Consider the following 23,198-nt stretch of genomic DNA (forward strand, 5'->3'; position numbering starts at 1 on the left):
CCTCTTCCAATCCACAACTGGTTCTGTTGCTAGGTATATAAAGGCACACGTATATCTAAAACCGTCACTATTTTCACAACAAAACTTCAAAACATGAAGTACTAGATTGAATTGTACAATTTTTATCATTATTTCTACTTTAACTTCAACTGAAGAACAACTACTGTATGTGTACTTTAGGTCTTGGACAACAATTCCAACCTTTTTATGGCCTGCCACACAAAGTAACCATCATTCATCATTTATCAATAAATTCTATGATTACTTTATCTTTTCAAATCTGATTTCCTAATTTCCTTATAAATTCCATTTTTATTTTTTTTTCTCACATATTTAACAAACTGCAATTTATAGCTTATAGAAAGATCAATTATGTGACAACTCATACATAAAGTCCACTTTCAAAGCCAACATACATAAAGGAAACTTTTATCTCTTCCTACATGTTTGATGTCATTTGAATATATGAAAATTATATTTTAGAACTTAGCAATCCTCTAGGAACACTGAAAACAGATAACATTCAGAAATTATACATTTTACTGCTACATTAAAATCCTCTTAGTATAAAGTATTTATTTTTTAAAACTTCATGGTTCCCTGAATTTTAAATGCTATTTGGGATAGAGACTTGAAACTACTAATTAAATACTTGAATTGTGACAAATCATTAACCTCGATAAATCTACACCTGTCAAGGTGTTCACCATGGCGGATGTGAGCCCCCATTTCTGTGTCAAAGATTGGGTGAATGTACTTCTCTTTTCAACCTTGCTATTTCCTTTGTCCCGCCTCTTCCAATGATCAAAGCTGGAAAATTTTATTTATTTTAGAAACTTACATAAGAAAAGTGTAAATCACTTTGAGACCATGTCAACTTTGTTCATAGTGGCAGACATTGTGATTAAAATAAAAAAGGTATTAAAAACGGGATATAAAGAAAAGGGTACACTAAGAATCGACACAGGATGTGTTGAATTACAATTGTTAAAACAGTGAAATGAAAAGGCCTCTGCCAAAATATGTCAGCAACAAATCCTTTGATTTTAATCTCTCTAATGTGTATATTTGTCTAAGGAAGCCTTTCACATAACAGATTAACACTGATTATTGTATTTGTCACTTAGGGCATCCTCAGAATTGTGTAAAAATTTGAACCAATTAACTCATTTTTTCCATTGGATATCAGCAAGAAAATACTGAAGCATCAATATGGGACAATTTAGATACATCTAAATCCAAGAACATGGTCTAAACATGAAACAAACAGATCTACATACACAATGTACCAAACAGAATAAAATATAAGTACATGTAAAAACTGAAGATAAGGAAAACAAGATGTCACACAAAAACTAAAGCTAAAACTAGCAATATGAACTCCTACAAAAAACGGGAGTGACATTAGGTGACATACCATACCCGTAGCCAAGGGGGTTTGAATGACCCCCCCTCCCCACCCCCCGGAAACCAACAAGCACTATTAAACTCGGCATTTAGATTGAAATCTTGATTTGTATGATTCGCGAGTCGATGTAACCCCCCCCCCCCCCTCACAAATTACTACCTACAGGCATGCATAACCAGAATCTAGTTTGTACCAATAATTGTGTCAAAACACAATGAAAGACCTCTCTGAAAAACAGCCCAGCAAAAATTAACAATGAACACTTTTAAACAGGCGAGCATTATTTTTTAAGACTTACTAAACTCAGAAATTAATATTGTATAGTAATAATGTTTCAACAAACATAATATATATACTACATTTATTGGTTGGTTTCCACCAGATTATAAATGTTTTACTTTCTAAGTAATGCTTTAATGAAAAGGTAATTTGATAAGATAACTTTTATTATAAATGCCAAACTTTAAGCAAATAAATTAATAAACTTGCTATCAATGCCTGTCATATCAATGTCCACAGGACAAGCAGCTATCAGACCAGTGGATCAACCATCAGTGAGGCTGCTAACTATTGTGTCACCCACAAGTGAAAATATGTCAGCCAATGACATGCTTCTATCAGTCAAGAACATGCACTTTAATCAAATCACTGCAATACACATTTGCCAATTATAATTGTCAAATGACACATTTATATCAAGCCAGTAGCTACTGAATATTGGATATATATATGATAAAATTTCAGATAATTCTAAGCTTTCCATTTTTTTGTTAATTTTATTGTAGGGACATTATCTAATGAAATTTTCCATGATTTGACACGTGATCAGAAAAAATCACAGTGTGAAATCATAAAAGTACTGAAATTTAAGTATCGCCATCAGGCCCAAATAAAAACTCATTGTTTAATGTCTAAACCTATTCATCAATGCCAAGATTTGAATTGCAAATATGGTAAATTCAAAGCTGTTAATTTAGAAAGTAATGAATGAATTAAGACTAAAAGTAGGAAGCAAACAGACTTCTTGCAATTTCCTGAGAATCACAGGAGATGGTGCCAAGCTTTAAAGACGTCAGTTAAAGAAAGTCGAGAGTTCACGTGGTCACATTTTTTATTCCAGCTGATTTTAGTTTTAATGCATTAGATTTGAAATAATTTTGAATATTAAATCTCAACAGGACACAAATGTCTCATAAAACAACAAATTTTCACTATCAATGTCAATAATTATTCGTTTTATGGGAAAAAAACATCATGCACTTAAAAACAAACTTAAGTGAATAAATAGGGCAATGTTCTAGTATGTACTTTGAATCCTAATGATAACAATTGATAATAGAATAAAAACAATAACAAAACTGAGGAAAGAGGTGCCTGGATGTGGAGGGAAATCATCCAACAAAAATTATGTCACTTAGAAATGTGACCATGTCATACTTTGTATTCAGTTGTTTGTCTCTTATTGTGCTAATTGTAATTGGGTTTTTTTACCCTCCAAAATTTTCACACTTAAGCATGCACATTTCTAAGAATATCTTTCTCATAAAAATGATAAATTGGTTAGTTTTACTTAGATTAAAAGATACGTTGCATGCACACTTCTAAGAATACTTTAAAAAAAAATACATTGATCCCATGAACAATAAAACATGATATCAGTTTTGATTTGTTTTTGTATAGATGTTCCATCAGTATATTAAATCAGAGGTAATGTAATTTTGTCAGTGGATAACGTTATAGATTTCTGGGCATCTAAACTGAATATCTGTAAATTTCACCTGATTATTAAAACACACCAAGGGATGGATATGATATTTATATACATGTCTTATCACTTTCATTATTTATAGGCAACAGATGGCAAATTGGACTATAAAAGTTTATACTAAACTTGAGATTCACTGGGGTGGTCAGTTGATAGAGAATAGGTATTACTAGGGGTCATTTTTACCTAATTTGTCATCTGCGACACTATCTAATGAAATCATTGTGAATATAGCCCCTAATATGCCTTTAGAAGTTTTATAGTCTTTTCTAAGTGTTAAGCAAATGTTCTAATTTGTAGAACTTGGTCAGAGGGTAAAGTTGTGGTTTGGACACCTGCCCGATGGACACATTAGGGGGCCATGATTAAAGGCCAGGCATGTTCTTGGCTCAAAATTGGTCCATGATTTCTAAAGGACCGCTTAAATGGTATAAATTTGGACAAACAATGTGGTAGAATATTTTTGTCTACTTTTATATTAAAGAATTAACACTTGTGCGAGGGTGTTATGAAAATAAAGTACGGGACAAATTGTTAATCAAACACAGATAATGAATTGTAATCTAATGTAAATAGTGATTTTAAATGTTTTTATAAAAAATCCATTTAAGATGTTAAGACGAAGTGAGTTGAGCTCAAAGAACTTAAGAAAACGACAGACCGCTACCTTATTATTAACATAATTTGAAGGTGTTATAAGCACAAAAATACACAAAGGTGAAAGTTACCTATTAAATATTTTAACAACAACCAAATAAAGGTGTAAATTGTGTCAAATTGAATGAGACTTTATTCTCCTGATTGTTTACATTCAAAAGCACCCCTAGCCTAGCAGGTGACAGTCCTGGTTTCTTTTCATTGTAAACATAAAAACGTAATAAATAAATATCTGCTTTAAATTTGGGTAGGAGTGAACAGATAAATTTATACCTATTAAAAATGAAAATATTAGCACTTACTTTATTATTATTTATTTATACAAAATACTGTAACAAGCAGGTGACAGTTTGAGTTTCACTTCTCAAAAAAATATGAATAACAGTTGCTATTAGGCTGTGACAAATATTTAGTCATTAGAATAAATATTGCGGTCTGCTCCACAGATGCTAGCTTTACATTATTCATGTACCAAATTACAGCCCCTGGATGTTTCTGGTCCATTTCACATCAATGGTTCTCAAACATGTCAAGGTTGGATAGAAACATGCTTCTAAAATGCCAAAAAGCACATGGACTATTTTCTACAACAATTAATAATAGGAAATACTTCAGCCACATAGTTTTATTACTTTGAAATTAAAATAGACTACATATGCAGCCATATAACTTATCATCAATCTTCTTTGGAAATAATAACTAAACACACGTTTGAACCTAAGCACAGAAATCACATTGGATATTTATTAGCATGCATGTATAGTATGGTCCAGGTATTTTGTAAAAAGCCAGTAACCAAGTGGATCTGAAAGCTTTTTTTGAATCAATACTCAACCTGCCCATTTACCAATAGTAAAAGTTTCACAGGTGACAAACAACCAGGAGAAATCAAGCTATTGAAATTCTAAATTTAATAAAATTTCACACAAAAGTTGTTAGTTACAGAGGATTAAGTCCAGTCTATAACTTTATAGCCACTCATCAGGTGGAAATAGCCTTTATACAGCTATAAATAGGTTTTACATAACTGTCTCTTCAGGTGATTTCTCAAGTTTGTAGTCATGCTGAATAAGCAGTTCTTGTAATACCAAAATTAGTACATGCAAGTCATGTATACTAAAATAATTAAATAGATTCCATTCATATTTCCAATCTAAAATGAATGGTAAATAATACATTAGTTCTGAGACAGATAGTACTTTAACATGAATAATGATTAACAGTGATACTTATCAAACCCAAAATAAGCCTGAACTCTGTCTATATAATTACTTACATGCAACTCTTATAAATTCTAGAATTATATTTTTTTTTGTCAAATTGCTATTATACTTCTAATTAAATTTAAGAATATTTTCCCACATTAATAATTCAAACATAAAAATCTTGGAAAGTGTTATCTTTTTCCTGCATCATAGAAGCTCATTAATTATTGACAATATCCCATGTCACCATAAAATCACTTGAGATATCCAAGATGAGATCACAAATAAATATTTGCTCTTAAATCTCGGAATTCAGCATAATCTGCCTATCTAAGGATTACTTTTCTTAGATACAGGACTTGGATGTCAGAGAAGAATTATTGGCCAGCAGATTAAATAATATTAATTACAATGACTGGGTAAGATAAATGACTAAGACACATCAGCCTGTCACTTATAACACTGGGCTCTTGGTTTTTTTCCGCTTTTTTTCTGCTCATGCTTCATCATTAAAAAAATTCAATATGGTAGGTTACTAGTAGTACAGACATAAGGTGCTGCATAATAGTCATTCTCCAAAGTATCATGAAAAATTCTGCTACCACCTATATTGATTTTTATTGCATTTTATCAAGCATAAAGTGATCAAGGCCTCGTACCCAGATATGTCAAAGCTGGAAGTCAATTATTTATTCTATTTGATGTATTAGAAATCAATTTATCAACTTCAACTGTATATCCAGAACACCAGGATCCAAATGTTTGAAAAGCTATATTTTCATTGGTCCAATTCGAAAATTCAAAAGTATTGACCTAAATTGTCTTGGTCATTATTCTTATCATATTACCAGATGCTCATTAACTTATTTTGGCCCCTCATTGCTAAATCTAAGTTACAACAATATGATTATGAAATCTTTTTATCAACATAAATGAACCAATGAATGAGTGATTGGTCCACTAGAGGCTAGTGGTCATTTAGGAGGTAATGAGGTATAAAGCCATAGATAAAATTAGGATTTTTGACATAAATAATCTCACTTGGTGTTAAACAAGCTATTCTGACCATTGGATACCCTACTTTAAATTGGATTACATAATGTTATCTAAAATTTTCTACAATAAAAGTTTAAATAAGGCTTGGATGTAAATCCATAATATAATCTAACAAATAAAACGAGTTTATTTGAAGTTTACAGTCAATAGTTTCAAAAACTTTTTCATCTGTTATTTTCCAATTACTGTAAACATTGCAGACAAGAGGTCCACTTTTCTTCATTGGTCTCAAACCATGGACAGATTTTCAAAACTACAATTTCAATCAAGGGGCTATAGATTTTTTGAAATCAGAAACACAGAGACAATTAACAAGTTCAGATCAATAAAACAAGCACAGCCTTTAATATTTTGTTTTTATTCATTCTTTAGTTTCTATTAAACATGTCCACCTGCTAGTATTCTCACAGACCTATGAACACGGATTTTACCGATCAAGTTGAAACAGTATACGGAATGCATTGTGCCACCCTGTTCAAAACACAATTACTTCTGTGTATCTAACATATTTGTGTCTAGAGTTTTACACAGAACAAACACCAAAAATTTATACAATTCAATCACATTTTCGATTTAAATGGGTCCTTGCCTTTTATGCTGGCGTCGCTTTCAACGAATAAACAAATACTTGAAAACTGAGTTGAAAAGTCTTAATAAGTATTTAACCTATTGAAAACCTATATAGATAATCTGAATTAAGTCTCTGATTCATTGAGATTTGATTATAGCACAGTATAGACAATAAAACACCCAGTCAGTGCAAAGGATCAGATAGTTAACCCATGGAAAGCAATTAATTCATCATTTACTTTAACATCAGACACAATGCTATCGTAGATATCAACAAAATTTGAACAGTAGTGGGTAAATTTTCACCCACTAAGATCTGCCATCGAGTCACCTATACCTGATAAAAATCAGCAAGATTACAATCACATGCTAAGAATATATACGTGTGAACTAAAATCAGTCTCATTTTAGTGACTTTGTAACAAGTTCTTAAGTTGTAAGTGTCAGCCAAGGCACGCAATTTACAACAATGTGCGTTTTATCAACTTCTTAAATGATTTATTAATTTCTTTTATATGTGACCAGTGATAAAAAAATCTGATATGCATTATCATATTTCAATGAGCAAGTATGTCAGTCAAGAAAAGTATGAACCTATGGCAAAACATAATAATAAAAGGCAGAAAATAAAAAGAGATCAGTAATTTTTGAAGAACAAAATCAGTCCATAAAGAATATTAAAGTTCAAACTGTTATATTCTGTTAAGAAATTAGTACTATCACGGGAAATTCATTGTTTTCAGGACAACTTTAGTAAAACTGATAGATTTAATGAACTAAATTAGTTCCTAAACATCCTAAATTTTAAACCAAAAAGTCCTTGACCCTTAACACTGACTGGGACAAAAATCACTATACCAAGAGTTTCAATTGAAGAGTTCAACTACTCTTCTCATGCCCTACAAATCAAATACCTTTAGTGTTTCTATTGTAAGCTGTGCCAGACATGTCCTGATGCAGGCTTTTCTTTTCATCCTGCAAGAAACAAGACAAATATTGTTCTTTAATAAATAATAAAAAAAAAAAATGTTCTATGTGCTGAACAGCTTTTGGATATCTACGTCAGCCTGTCTGTTGTTCTAAGCTGTACCATGTACAAACTATATGTATAAAATATCATTAAATCTCTATAATGTGATTATATTATTCATGTGTTTTTTTCTGACATTAATGAATATGTTATTTATTTGTGTTTTTTAAACAATTACACCTAGCCAAAGGCAGGACAACACAATCTGGATGCATGTTCAGTGTTAAAAGTACATGTATAACTGTACGACCATGTACTACATACATGTACATAGCAGAAAAATCAAAGATCAAAAGGAAAGAGATTACTAAATATGTTCATTTCATGTCTAAGGGGACATTAAATAGTGATAGGATCTTATTTAAAGGACCATAAAACATGGACCAGGCAGAGAGGACTATTGAAGGAGATAAAAGGGGTATAAAACACAAGTCCTTGTAAAGTATCTAATCGTAAATCAGCAAATAAAAGTCCTAGGGACTAATGTTAACTAATTTTTACATCATTTTCTATCATTAGTAAAACCCTCAATAATTCCAAAAATCTTGTGTCCTCAAGGTAGAAGTTATATATGTACCAATACACATCCCTCCCATGCTTATAGTGCTAATTAGCTCATTTGAGTGAGAATGACCCATCTTTTGGTTAATATCTTGATAAGAACAGTCCATTATGTGAGGAATTAGATACTCAAATTCATTCACATTTTTTAAAAATGGTGTCCTCCTGTTGTCACCCACAGGTCAACTTTAATAGGAAGACTAACCAGAAAAAACTGAGGTCTAGTAAGGAAAACATTAAGAGAATGACAAACCAGAAAACACAAGTCAAGTAAGAAAGCAGAATTATATATACACCATAAACAAAACACAAAGAAGAGGCTCTCAGGAGCCTGAATTGCCCAACTGGTTGAATTTTGCCTTTCACAGGCAATAAATTTAACAAGAAGTTGTCCAACAATTTTCACTCAAGAAGTCTTTGGTAGGGCTTATCATCAGGATCATTTCAACAATTGAAAGTGTCTTTTAATCTATCATAGTTTTCAAGATATTGACTGAAAACTGTTAAATAAGTCATTTTTCCCCTTTCAAGGGCAATAACTTTTACAAGGAGTCATCTGACAACTTTTATTCCTGAAGACTTTTGTAGTCCTAATAATAAGGATCATTTCAGCTATTGAAAGAATTTGCCTAAACCTAACGGTTTCGGAGATACATGTGTATGCAAAAAACTCTGTCTGACCCCTATGTTCTATTTTTAGTAATGGTGGCCATGTTTTTTGATGAATCAAACATCCCCACATCAGTTCTATGCAGGATACCCAACGAACATTTATACAAAGTTTGGTTCTAATCAGTTTACCAGTTCTCCAGTTTCAGAGGAGAAGAGTTTTGTATAATTGTTAACGACAAAGATGTACGATGACGACGACAGACGCCAAGTGATGGCAATAGCTCACCTGGCCTTTGGCCAGGTGAGCTAAAAATGAAAAAAAATGCCATGAACACCATAGGTCAAAAGTCTTTTAGAACTTTCACATCTTCATTAGAAATTAACAGACCAAGACATGTACTCTTTCTACACCCATTTAACCAAATATCTGATAATTTACCTCCTTTCTAACTTTATACCATATGCTGAAGATTTTAATCACTAACATTCTAGATACTGATTTGTTTACAACTAACTAGGGATATTTAGCTCCCATTTGTAAATACAAGTAATGACAAAAGTTCCATTTTCTATGTAATTCACTCATCATAACTCAATACAAGTGATTACATTCACATTTTAAATTGTCCCTGATATGATATAAAATTAACATTGCCATTATCAGTAATAGGCAAAAATTGGTCCCTTTATTTATCAGTTGAGAGCATTTAATTAATGGCATTTAAAAAATTGAGAACCATTTTTTATATGACATAACACAATGCGGGTTCTCCTGAGTTCTCAATGGACTACAAATGCTCTGATTAAATAATTGTCGCACAAAATAACAATGCCTTTGGGGAATCGAAATGGTGACAGGGTTTATTATGACTATGGAGATAGGCTTCTTCAAACTGAGAGGAAATGGGATTACTATTGATTTTGCTTAAACTTGGCAGATGGCAACTAATACTTGGTTCCAAGCTCTGCCATTTTTTTCCAGTTATTTAGCTTGGAAGGAATATCGGACCAACATCATGATTCCTGTTAACGAATTCTATTATAATCCTAAATATTTAATTAATTCTTAGGACAGTAATCACATTTAAGATTTATTTAACCATTGATTGCATTCATATGATGATACATCCCCTTCTTTTAAAGTACAAGAATCCTACAGAAATATTGGTAAATTCAAGTCAATTTCAGTATAAACTTTAACTTCTTAAGCATCTATAAACTTTTAAAATTTGTATTCTTTTATGGTAAATAAGGTTGCTAAATGCAAAAAATATGAAATAACCAGACTGATAAATATACAGACTAAGAGAGATAACTCCTACACAAAATACAAACAATACCGACATCTAAATATAGTTTTAATTGGTTACAGGACTGACCAGTTGATTGACATTGTCAATAATAATCAATGTCTACCCTGTAGGATATTCAGTTCACATCTAGTACAGGGCAATGACTTCATTCTTAGTACAATGACACTATTATAGTACATTTCTAGTCTATTTTTAAAGTGGTCATAATTCTACGGTTTTTTTTTTTGCTTTTTTTCGTTTAAATTTCAACAAGGAAGGAACATTCAAGTAACCTCCAAAAATATCTCAGTTTTCAAAATAACAAAATAAATTTCTGTGAATCTTTCAGAGGACACATGATCTCACTTCCTTTAACTATATATATGACACAGTAATAAGCATACATCATTATCAATATATTTTTTTTTTATCACAAGCCTGATTTGTTTTCCATAAAAAGGATATTGATAGCTGTAGGGGAAGCACAAATGAACAAATCTGTTACAATTTGATGATTATACAAGTAATGAGATGACCTACTGCACCACTAATCTAACATATAAACCCCAATAACATAGTACAGTCAACTGACATAAATCCAATTAAAGGGGGTATCAAAACTCTATTTGATGTTTGTATTGGAGGTAAATTATAATTGATTTGTTTCAGAGCTAATTGTCAGTCAACTAGTCTCTAAGCTGATGGATATAATATCTAACCAAAGTGTACTGATATTGTATAAGAAGTTATTTAACCGAATATAAGTGCACTTTTAAAATAGTATTATTACAGAATTAATTTCTTAGAGAATCCTCACATGACATAACAGGATGAAATATACAGAGAGGAATTTATTTTGGCAGTACAGAAGCAAGGTGGAAACCTACAAAATTTGTGCTAATTGCCTATTGGAAAAAAAGAATGGTGAATAAGTAGTAATGGTACACACATGGTTTATCTATTGGTGAACAGAAAATAAACAGGGCATGCATGTAAAATAAATCACTAAAATGTTAATTCTAAACTAAGATAACAGGGGTCTATAAGGAAACATAACTGTAGGAAGCAATGTGGCAAAGTAATACATGAACATTATTGGAAGTTCTAGGCTAATCACCCCCTTCTTTTCTCCCTCATCCAACAATGAGAGGTAAAACCATTGGTGATTGTGGCTTAATATATAGATAACAGTGAATTATCAACCATAGAATGTCCTGGTTTAATAAATTTCTACAAATTTACTGTAAAATAAATTCTATACTTTCTCTGATTTTACTGATGAATTGGAATACCAATCCTCCAATCAAAAAATTAAAAATCGACCATAAATTATTTAGAAAACATATTTAATGAATGAGATAATCAATTTAAGATTATTGTAAATCACTTCCACTGAGAATGAGGATTTTAATTATGCACAGTACAAGGTGCAGAACTCGTGCACTCGTAAAATCTTGGCATTATTTCACACATGTGATCATATGTTGGTTATTCACTATTACCAATTTCTTGTCTTGAAAGACTTATTCAAAGATGTCAAGGACATTAAACTCAGGAAATATCAATGTGTTTATTACAGCAGAAAAGATTCAAAATTACCACATCCCTCCTTTAATACTCCGTAAGTTTACCTACCATTGTCATTTTCTAAGCCAAAAAAAATGTATAATTGTCAACAATTAGAGTATTATAAATTGACTGTAATGATATTGTCCTACTTACAGAGATATTTACTATAATGTTGAATGCCAACGACCAATGTACAGTGGATTATGTGTTAAATAATTAAGTTGTACATCACTAATATTGATGCATGATGAAATGATGATACCAAAATTGAAAACCATAAATATTCTGATTTCTTGTACACATCATAATGGCTTTTCCATCTTATATGTCTGTTTAAGTCTATTTTCAGATTGGTGAGGAGAGGATTGACCTACCTGAACTGAGTTTTATGTCAATATTTCCTGAAAACATTTGTATTATATTCATTTTTATATTTTTATTACCACAATTCTAAGCCGAACTAAAAGCTTCATTTAAAGGAAAGGTATTCAGTAACAAATGTAATAATTAATGATTAAATTGCATGAAAATTATAAAAAAAATTTTAAAAACTGACACATTTACTTCAACAAAAACCTCAATTAAATTGAAATGATGGTTACAAAACCTTCCAAAAATCAAGACCTGAAATAGCCCTAAAACCATTATAGAGGCTTGGGTCCCTGATTGTACCTGGAAAATAGCATGGACAGCTTGAGAGTAAGCATTGCAAGGTAAGGAGATTTGATTTTATTATATTGGCTGTAGGAACAACTTAGGGTGCAGGTTAGAAGTCATGGGTCCATACAGAGAACAAACATAATTTTGCAAGGTCAACAAACAAAGCCGAAATTCACCAAATTGGAAGTTATATTATACAGGTAAAAAAAAGGCAACATAATGGTAAAATTTGGATTTAAAAAAATCAGATGAAAAGAAGATGTATGAGAAGCCTTCATTCTATGAATTTGGTTGCCTGTTGAAGTATGCTCCATTGAATTTATGGCTGAAATATAACCATAACCAAAAGAAAGGTTTTCTCGATTATCAGCAAATTTAAACTTGATCAATTTATAAACATGATGTCAACAAACAGCATTCAAGGGTTGAAGGCAAATGATGAAGAACTCTGCCTCTGGTTGTGAGCCTCAGCATTTCATGTTCAATGATCATTGATTCAATTATATTTATCAATGATTTATTTACACAGAACAAGATAGCATGGAGGAAAATATTCTCACGTTTCACTAACATCAGCAGATTCATCTTGTACAAGTAGATAACAGTAAATATGTGGAACAAGATAGTCATAGCTACTTTCACTTGTAGGCAGAAGATTTGGCAATGTTGGACAATGTTCAAGTTCTACCACTACGATTATCTGACCATATACTTTGGTAAGATGAACCCCAGTACTCGGATTAATACAGTTATATAACAGATAGATTAAAACCTAATGATCCAATTTAATTGGTAATTGATTTTTAGTTGAAAGCATCTTTACCTTTATGGTGGTGCACAGGAGGTAGCAAAATTGTGGAGTTTTGGATGACAGCAAATTGTAAACTTAGTATGTTGTGGGAACAAATCTGTCTGTGTCTAGGTGGGTATTAAAAAGGACTGTGGGGGGCACAAAAAAGAAGTTGTCAATGAAGGCACAAAAATAGAAATTGTCAGAAAGGACACAAGAACACTGTGTATAATAGATGACCCCATATTGAACTTTCAACCTTAAACATCAAATTATGATGGCATATGGTATTCTCATTAAAATATATTCCATTAAACCAGTTCCACATTCCAGGCCCACACTGTGTGCTATAAGTCTTACCAGACCATACACTCCTCAACTACCATAGCATAGTTTAATAGAGATAGGAGAATAAGTATCAGTAACTTGTGTGATTTCATCATTACTATGAATTGTTTACTTAAAAAGAGGGCAATGATTCTTTTATGAAAGTTTTATATCTCTCTATTACTCCCAATAAAATATGATAACAACTTACCAGAAAGCCACAAGAATCATCACTTCAAAGATGTTTCTGACTTTCTCACACTAACGAAAAGGTTCAAAGCAATGAACAGAAGGACTTTCTCATTCTTGACTCAAAGGTTAAACCAAAATCAGGCAGTTATGCCATTCAAATAACAAGAGTATCTACTCTTTGAACACTGAACTTTAATATAATTAGTTCTGACTGATCTCTTGATAACCTAATGTTTATAAGGGTACCAGTTTCACAGTCAGAGCTGTCTGATCTTAATCAATATTCTAGTGATTAATTATCACTTGTTAATTTGATGTTACATTAAACACTTTGATGATCAGAAATTGGCAAGAATGTCTTTGACCAAGATTAAATGGTCTGGCATGCAGAAAATGGACAGAGTAAAGCCACAGTATGGACTTTGGTCACTAGGGACTTGGGGTGATCAATTTCACATCAAAGGATCAAATAGTAACTCTAGCATGATGAGCTTCTACCCAAAATATATCCTCAAATAACTTATTAATGAATGCCCTTGATATCTGATATTTGATTATTAAATGGATTATCAGTAAATAAACATAGTGTATTTCTTCAATAGTTCAAAGGGAAATGTAACTAATTAATAAATTGATTAGCAAACCTGTAAATAAATATTTATCCAATGCCCAAAATTCAAAGAGAATATGGAACTTTTTGATAACTTATAATCTTTGCAATGGGGTGATAAATTACTTATGATTGAATCAAGGTTACCGCCCAAAGTTCAAGAATACCACAGAAAACAAAATCTTTCATAACAATAAATAGACAACATAATTTATTATGCAATATCACCACATGATACATAGCACAAAAAATCAAAGCACTATGCACATTATCATTTGGCTCAATAAAAAAGCTAAGCCAAAATTATTTTTGTTAAATCAAAAGATATACTCAATGTTTTTTGCTAGCTGTAGTTAAATCCTAATATTATCAAGAATTTTAGAAATCTTCTCCAATCTGTTAGCCTTGATCTTGTATTATGTCAGGAGTTTTTACCAATCAAGTCCCAGCAGATGCTGCACCATCACTACAATAATTGTGTAATAGGAAGCATATTCTTCACATTTTCTATTAAAAACTCAGCAGGAGTTTCTTGTGTTCTATGCAAAAAATTGACTACAATGTTATGCAGATAACAACAGTTAGGCAAAGCATATAGTACATCTTAAAACAGGCCACTAATGTACATATTGTTAATACATGTATACTTAAATTTGGTCATTAAGACACAAACCAAACTACATACCTATAGAACCACACACCATAAACACACAAGATTAACAGAATACAGAAAACAAAAGCAAATACTGGTAAATATATACAGGGTAAAGACTGTACATACAGAATAAAACAGTACACTGGTAAATACATATACAAAGCAAAGATTGTACACTGGCAATTATATATACAAAGCAAAGACTATACACTGGCAAATATTTATACAGGGCAAAATCTGTACACTAATGAATATATATACAGGGTACTGGCTGTACACGGGTCAATGCATATACAAGGTAAAGGCTTTACACTGGTAAAGATATATAAAGGGTAAAGACTGTACACTTGCTAAAACATATACAGGGCAAAAACTGTACACTAATGAATATATATACAGGGTACTGGCTGTACATGGGTAAATTCATATACAAAGTAAAGGCTTTACACTGGTAAACATATATAAAGGGTAAAGACTGTACACTGGTAAACATATATACAGGGTAAAAACTGTACACTGGTAAATATGTATACAGTGCAAAAATGATAAACATGCTAATATATACAAGGTGTAAAGGCTACTACACTATATGACACAAGAAAATAAAGAACATATTTACCGGTTAACTAATTAGGAAGTATAATAGGCATGAGTTGTAAGAAGAACGTTACAAACCAAGCACCATCATGATATGCAGCAAAGTAAAGTAAAGTGAACAACAGGCTACCAGGAGCCTGAATCACTCACCTGCTTAAATTTTTTGCTTTTCAAGGGCAATAACTAAAAAGGAGTTGTCCGACAATTTTGACTCAAAGAAGACTTTGGTAAGGCTTATCATTAGGATCTTTTCAGCAGCTGAAAATTTCTTTCTATCATAGTTTTCAAGATATTGACTGAAAACTGTAAACATAAAAAATTTTTCACCTTTCAAGTGCAATAACTCTAACGAGGAGTTATCTGACAACTTTGACCCAATGCAGACTTTTGCTGGTCTTATATTGAGGATCATATCAACAATTGATAGCATTCAGCTAAACCTAATGGTGATTGAGATATATGCAAAAAACTTTTGTCTGACCCCTATGTTCTATTTTTAGTAACAGCAACCATCTTTTTTAACAGATTAAAAATCCTCATTACCATTCCATGAAGAACACTCTACGGAACATTCATACCAAGTTTGGTTTTAATTGGTCAAAAAGTTTCAGAGGAAAATAATTTTGAAAGAAATAACATTAAAAATAGCAAAAATTGTTGAAAATGGGCAATAACTCCAACATGACTTGACAGATTAAAATGAAAATTTACCACAGATAGATCTCATCAGGCTGAACACTTTTACCCATGTATTCAGCTTAACCTAAAGGTTTTGGAGACATATGTGAAAAACTTCCATCTAAACCCTATGTTCTATTTCCAGTAACTGCAACCATGTTTTTTTCAAAAATCCCCATAAACCATTCCATGAAGAACACCGTAAGGAACATTCATACCAAGTTTGGTTCTGATTGGTCTTGTAGTTTCAGAGGAGAAGAGTTTTGAAAAATTGTTAACGATGATGACGCCGATGGACACCAAGTGATGGTGATAGCTCACATGGCCTATGGCCAGGTGAGCTAAAAAGCATGTTGATCAATTCTATATAAGGATATAACAATAAGTAAGTCATACCATATTAATTTTTTGCCTTTTCTTTATCAAAATCAATAAAATACATGATACAACCTTGGTGATATAAAATACTGATTATTAATTTATGTAATACAAGAGATATACTTAAGTCAATGATGAAATAAATATACAAGAAATTCCCTGTTGCTTGGAACATGGTCATCATAATGGACATTTAGGACTATTTTCTCATTATAATTTACATGTGTTCATATAAATCATTAAATCTGCTGTATAGTCTTTTTACATTTTGTGAATTAAAAATTTTAAATCAACTTATAACATACAATTAATAGTACAACATGTATCACATCTTGACAGTATCACATCGAGACAGCATCAAATCTTGACAGTATCACATCTTGACAGCATCAAGGCTTGACAGTATCACATCTTGAGAGTATCAAGTCTTGACAGCATCAAATCTTGACAGTATCACATCTTCACAGTATCAAGTCTTGACAGCATCAAATCTTGACAGTATCACATCTTGACAGTATCAAGTCTTGACAGCATCAAATCTTGACAGTATCAAATCTTGACATTATCACATCTTGACAGCATCAAGTCTTGACAGTATCACATCTTGACAGTATCAAGTCTTGACAGCATCAAATCTCGACACTATCAAGTCTTGACAGTATCATTCTTTGACACTACACATCTAAATGTGATACAAGTAATTGTACCTTAACAAGCCTAACATAATGTATATAGCTGTTATTTTTTATAGTATTAAAATGAAAATATTTGATAAAATAATAAGTTTAGTACAAGTACAAGTTGAGTACATGCATATGGACAGATTTTTCAGTCTGACAAAATCAAATGATCTTTTTAATTCAATTTTGTAATCTCATGATGCAGACAAGCACATAATTTCTTTTTATTATAAGTGACATGAAGACCTCATCAATATAGATTACAGACAAGCGCTACTTTATAACGAAGAAATTTTGTGGCTTGCCCTAACCATATGTATGAGTTTTTTGGCACCACTGAATCTATACATAGGGTCAACACTCTTGAAACATTACAAGTATTTCAGGTGGGCAAGTTAATATAATCTGATACAGAAGCATTCAAAATATCATAACCAAAATATCATGATTACCCTGGGTGGTCTACATATGAATATACCATCTTCAAAAAACACATTTATCCTATATCACACTTTGAAAAATATTCATTTTATCTAGATTATTCTAAATAATACCAAAACTGAGTAGCCTATAATACATAGGATTTAAGAAGAAAATTTCAATATCTTAACCATGATTTAAATCGTTCTAATAAATCAAATTTCACAGCCGACCAGCAATCAGTCCGATCTAATTGAAATGAAAACTGCAAATCAAATACTTAAAATGTTGAGATTGTGGTCTTTATTTCCAACTTTATTAAATTTTAAAATTCATTTTCAATATTCATATCTGAAGATTGTTGTAAATTGCTTGTCACATCAATAAAATCTATCCTTTCTTTGGAGTAAATTAATACTTATGTATGCAACCTTGCTTTATAAGAAATTATCTCTATCTTAAGTACAACCATGACACTGCAATAATACAATTATATTCCATTCAATACTTTGGCAATATTACTTTTGTATGAAAACATCAAGCCAACATTAAAAATAATTACATCTATTGTAAAAAAGATCTCAAATCTATGCCATGTTATACTTTATTTTCAATATAGACATGATACAATCAACCACTTCAGAACATAGACCTACATAAGAAAAAAATGACCTTGTTTTTTTTTCAATTGAACTGCAATACATTTGTATTACTTGAAATCATGTGAAATAACAGCTGTTGTCATATGAATTTACAGGGAGGAAGGCAAAGCTGATATTGATGTAAACAAACCCATTTAACTAATTCTCAACCAAGATTTTATCTGCAGGCCAAAATCTAGTGAAAAAAACTTTCGTTAGGACTTAAAGTGACATGACACTAAACCTGAAGATGTTCAAACTTGGTCCATTCAAGCCAAACTTACAGGAAAAGACATTAAAGGTGGATTTATAAAACTGACATTTGAACATGTGGAAGCTGAACTGTACTGGAGGACCAAATCCAATTTGGATGCACATCAGGATCAGCTCATAATTTTTCGACAAGTTTATTTTCATCTACTTTTCTAAATAGGCCAATATACTAAATGCTAATGTCATTATATGTGCAATTATATGAAAGCCAAACATATAATTGGTAACCAGCACTTTTAAAGAGCATTAAAGCATTAAAACATTTCAAAAATACCAAACCAAAAATCTGAGAAGCTGAAATGATATAAAATTACAGGTTAGGGAAGTTTACATGTTGGGGAAGGTTACAAGCAAAAATGCACTTGACAATCTTGACAAAGAAAAGCAGACTAATACTATAAACAGGACAGGAAGCATGAACTTTACTGACGTAGCAAAATAAAAATATCAACTTTACTGTGATTTATATCAGCTGACAAGTGCAAGATAAATTGAAGGCAAAAATTTGACACCTTTTCCTCCTTTTCAATTATAATTCACATTTTTTATTAGAAATTATGCAAATTTTTCTATATAAGTAACAACAGATCTAGAACACATTTCTCTAATTTCAATTTAATGTGTTTATGTTTATTTCCTGATCATATGTTTATATAAGAAATGTGAATGAATAAGATATAATTATATTTGCATATATCATAATTAATTTGTAGTCATGATATAGTTATAAACTGTGTTAGATGTCAGCATCCTTGACTTTTAAACTGTTAAAGGTCATGTCTAACTGACAAACTGTGTAATGTATCAGATTACTAATGGAGTCTACCTTCCGCTTCTGGTTGTCAGTAAATACTTGTCACAAAACCCTAATAAGAGGATATCATAAAAACCTATAGGACTCAACTTCATCCTTTTTGTATGGAATGCCATTAAACTGTGTCACACATAAACTGTCATGCGTTTTTTGCCATCATAAGAGTGACCTGTCTCCTTCAGTACTGATTGCTGATACATGTGTTAAAATTTTCAATAAGTACCCAATAGGCCCATAGTACCATCACATGTAGGTAAAAAATATCTAATTAATCACACAGATTTTATTTTTTCATGCTTCTTGTGAAATGAGAGATAATAACAGCCATATTTCACGCTTAAGTGACAAGTTCAGAAGCCAAAATAAAGTGTATAGCAATTTTACAAAGTTTCTTTCAAAGTAAACTTGATAAGTCAGGTTTTGCTATTTTGTCTTTTTATCTCATTTTAATAAAAAGATAAAACTATAATTGAGGCAATACATAAAGTAATTTCAAGGTTGATATCTTTAGACAAGCTAAAAAATTACAGAGATGAAAGTATTTCAATTACTCATAATCTTGACAAAACCCAGATTACCGATAACTGATTATTACAGATAGGAGAAAGGGAGATAACTCTAGATAAATTGTTGGGTATCAACTGGAAGGTGTGTGTTGCTATAATTTTACAGATAAATATAGCACTTCGGTGATATCATCTGTTAGCATTGAAGTCTGACAGAGGGTGGTAATAATTGCTATGCTAATGTAGTTGTAATTAATCTAGAAGAATTTATCAGGGGTTAATCTACCAGCTCTAACATAGACCTCTAATGATGTAAGGTTGTATAACCCTAGTGATAAATACCCTAAATTATCTGATAATTCAAATTGTTTAAGACACTCAACTACCAGGGCTTGTCTAGCAGTATGTTTTACCTCACTTAGCTAAGTACTGTTTTAAATGTGTTTTAGTGAGGAAAAAAATAAACTCAATGGCCCTAGGAGAAAGGGCTCAGAATGGCCCTAGGAGACAGCTCATAATGGCCATAGGAGACTAAGCTCAGAATGGCCCTAAAAGACAGAGCTCAGAATGCCCACAGAAGACAGGGCTCAGAATGGCCCTAGGAGACAGAGCTCAGAATGGCCCTATGAAGCAGAGCTCAGAATGGCCCTAGTAAACAGTGTTCAGAATAGCCCTGGGAGACAAAACTCAGAATGACCATAGGAGACAGAGCTCAGAATGACCCTAGGAGACAGCTCAGAATGGCCATAGGATCCCTGAATGGCCCTAAAAACAGAGCTCACAATGGCCCTAGGAGACAGAGCTTAGAATGACCCTAGGAGAGAGAGCTCAGAATGCTTATATACAAAACTATAAGAAAATTTCTAAATCTTTGATTTAAAATTGTGATTTAATTTCATGATTTCATTATCATTTGACACTTGACCAAAATAACTGAAATCTAATTCATGTCTTTATACAGATTATAACAGACAGAAGAGATTAGAGGAAGGATAGATAGGGTGTGTTCAATCCTTAAGTCAACATTTCCCAATCAAAAGCAATACTTGGTATTATTACATGAACCTGCACTAAGGGATAATAACAGAACAACCATTTCATGTCTACAGCTGATTTTTCTGTCGTCTTTAATCTTCATGTACTGTTAAATATATTTGAATAATACATCAAAAAATGAAAACATCAAATACATTTGATTAAACACACTAAAAAAATAATATCCTTACTAATCCCCCTTTTCCATCATATTAAGTCCTTTTTTCATATTCAAATGTAGTTTCGATAAAATTGACATTTGATAAGACATTTGAACGTCTGTTTGAATAATTTAATTTCTATCAGTTTGTTACTATTGGCTCAGATTAAAAGATCAATAATTTTCAGTAATATCTTTTTTTTTAACATAATAAGAGGTTGTACTTGACACATTGTCCTTACAAGGCAAAACAGTTATCTGTCAATTTCGAAGTCCCATCTGTTCTGTTATTCTATAAGAGGCCCGGTGAAATAATTTAATTGGTAATTGGGAACCAGTTAATTAAGAAAATGCATTAAAACATTAATAATTGATGAATCAATATTCATCCAAATCACTGTGCATGGCTAGGCATTTTCTCTCCATTATATTAAGTATGAAAAAGAAAGATTATTTTTACATTTGAATGTGTATATGATTAATATTGCATGGGCTTATAACATATTTTATATCAATTCTAATCTGGGAGAGAAATGAAACTGCAAAAACTTAGCATTTAAAACAATTTAGATGAAGCTATTCATAAATCACATGGGGTTACCTAACTGATAGTGTTGTTTACTCGGTGTTCCTGACTTGTGCAACTGATACTGAAAGGCTTTTGATAAAGCAATCAGAGCAATGGATCTTAAAAGCAGAAAATATTAATGAATTTAACAGGTGTATTTTTTAAAGGTCTCTAGATTCAAGACATAGTAATGAAGTGCAATTGGTGAGAAATCAGCTTAAAGTATCTCCAATAAATGCATCAAACTAACCTTAAAAACTTTTACTTCATGATCAATTTATTTTTGCTAATTCATATGTAAGAAAAAAATTGCTGCAAATAATTCCCTGCATTATGGAATACATCAATTAAACTGAAATGAATATCATTGAAATGATATATTCTGAAATGTACAAAAAAGTATCTGCGAAAAAACTGGTTGGTCGAGGGAAACTATACATTGTCACTTCAGTCAAAATATGCAGATAATGTGTGTATGTATTGTTTTTTTACAAAAAAGTGGAAAAAAAACTTCAATATTACTTGCCCAAGATTATCTTGTCAACAAACATGAACTTATGACCATCAGGGTCATGACTACAGCAAACAGATATTTTTTTATCTGGCCTAAAAGTGTGTAGCATGACAAATCAACAATAAGCCAGGATTAAGCAGGGGTGATGAGTGACAATAAAGTCAGTCATCTCAAGCAATCTGCCACATGGCCGCAACATGCACCTGCCCTCTTCTTGTATGCAAATCTCTTCATTTTGATTGGTCAGTTTTCATTCCAGCATCACCCTCTCCAGTGAAATGTGACATATCATTTATTTTGTGTATTGATTAGAAAATAAAAGGAATTTAAAAGAAAACATAGAATATTCATGATTTGTAACGATTTGATCAACCTAATAGTTTTTTTTTTATAATGGTAACCATAAATGTTTCCACCTTACAGATCATACTTAACTTCATAAAGACTTCAATAAATTCATCAAATTTAAAAATCTTCAAATACCATTTAAAAGACATTAAATAATCATTATCAAGATCATCAACCTTTCACAGTCATTTTCATTAAACAAATTATCTAATATTCAGACTGGTTAGAATGATTTTAAATAATCTGAATGATAATAACACAATTTTAAGTCAAAATTATTGCCTATCAGAACAAAAGGCAAACTGTATGAGGTATTGTAAGAAAAATTTATTCATACCAAAAATCATGTTTCCATTTTCTGGTGTTTTTTCTCATGATCTTTTTTTTTTTTGAATCCATCTGATGTTTTGCAATGCATGAAGTTCTGACCATAGTGACCTTGCAACACCACTGTTCTTAGATACTGATCAGCTTCTGTGATCATCTTGTTAATGATGACATTTTTCACAATTTTAAGGAGTTAACTTCAAATAACCAACATAAAATGCACTTCTTCCAGATTTCTGTCTACTAGAATGTAAAATAATGATCATTTTGTAGTCATATTCTATTACAAAACCAAATCAC

The 23,198-nt window shown here is 31.5% G+C and overlaps 1 long non-coding RNA gene across 21 annotated transcripts in view; it reads right to left on the reverse strand.

Moving 5' to 3' along the window:
• Positions 1-23,198, reverse strand: part of LOC148629152 (uncharacterized) — a 129,893-nt gene that overhangs the window by 85,840 nt on the left and 20,855 nt on the right. For 17 of the 21 annotated variants that reach the window (XR_015915178.1, XR_015915189.1, XR_015915187.1 and 14 more), the window contains exon 2: positions 7,576-7,636. The exons of 2 other annotated variants lie outside the window; for them this stretch is intronic. This is a non-coding gene — a long non-coding RNA (uncharacterized LOC148629152). Of the gene's footprint in view, positions 1-1,897; positions 1,999-7,575; positions 7,637-23,198 lie in introns of those variants that run through there. 2 more of the 21 variants (XR_015915172.1, XR_015915183.1) reach the window with 2 other exon arrangements.

The sequence above is a fragment of the Perna viridis genome, chromosome 1 (genome assembly GCF_037379345.1).
Source record: "Perna viridis isolate PV_CMFRI_1.1 ecotype Kerala chromosome 1, ASM3737934v1, whole genome shotgun sequence".
Taxonomy (NCBI): domain Eukaryota; kingdom Metazoa; phylum Mollusca; class Bivalvia; order Mytilida; family Mytilidae; genus Perna; species Perna viridis.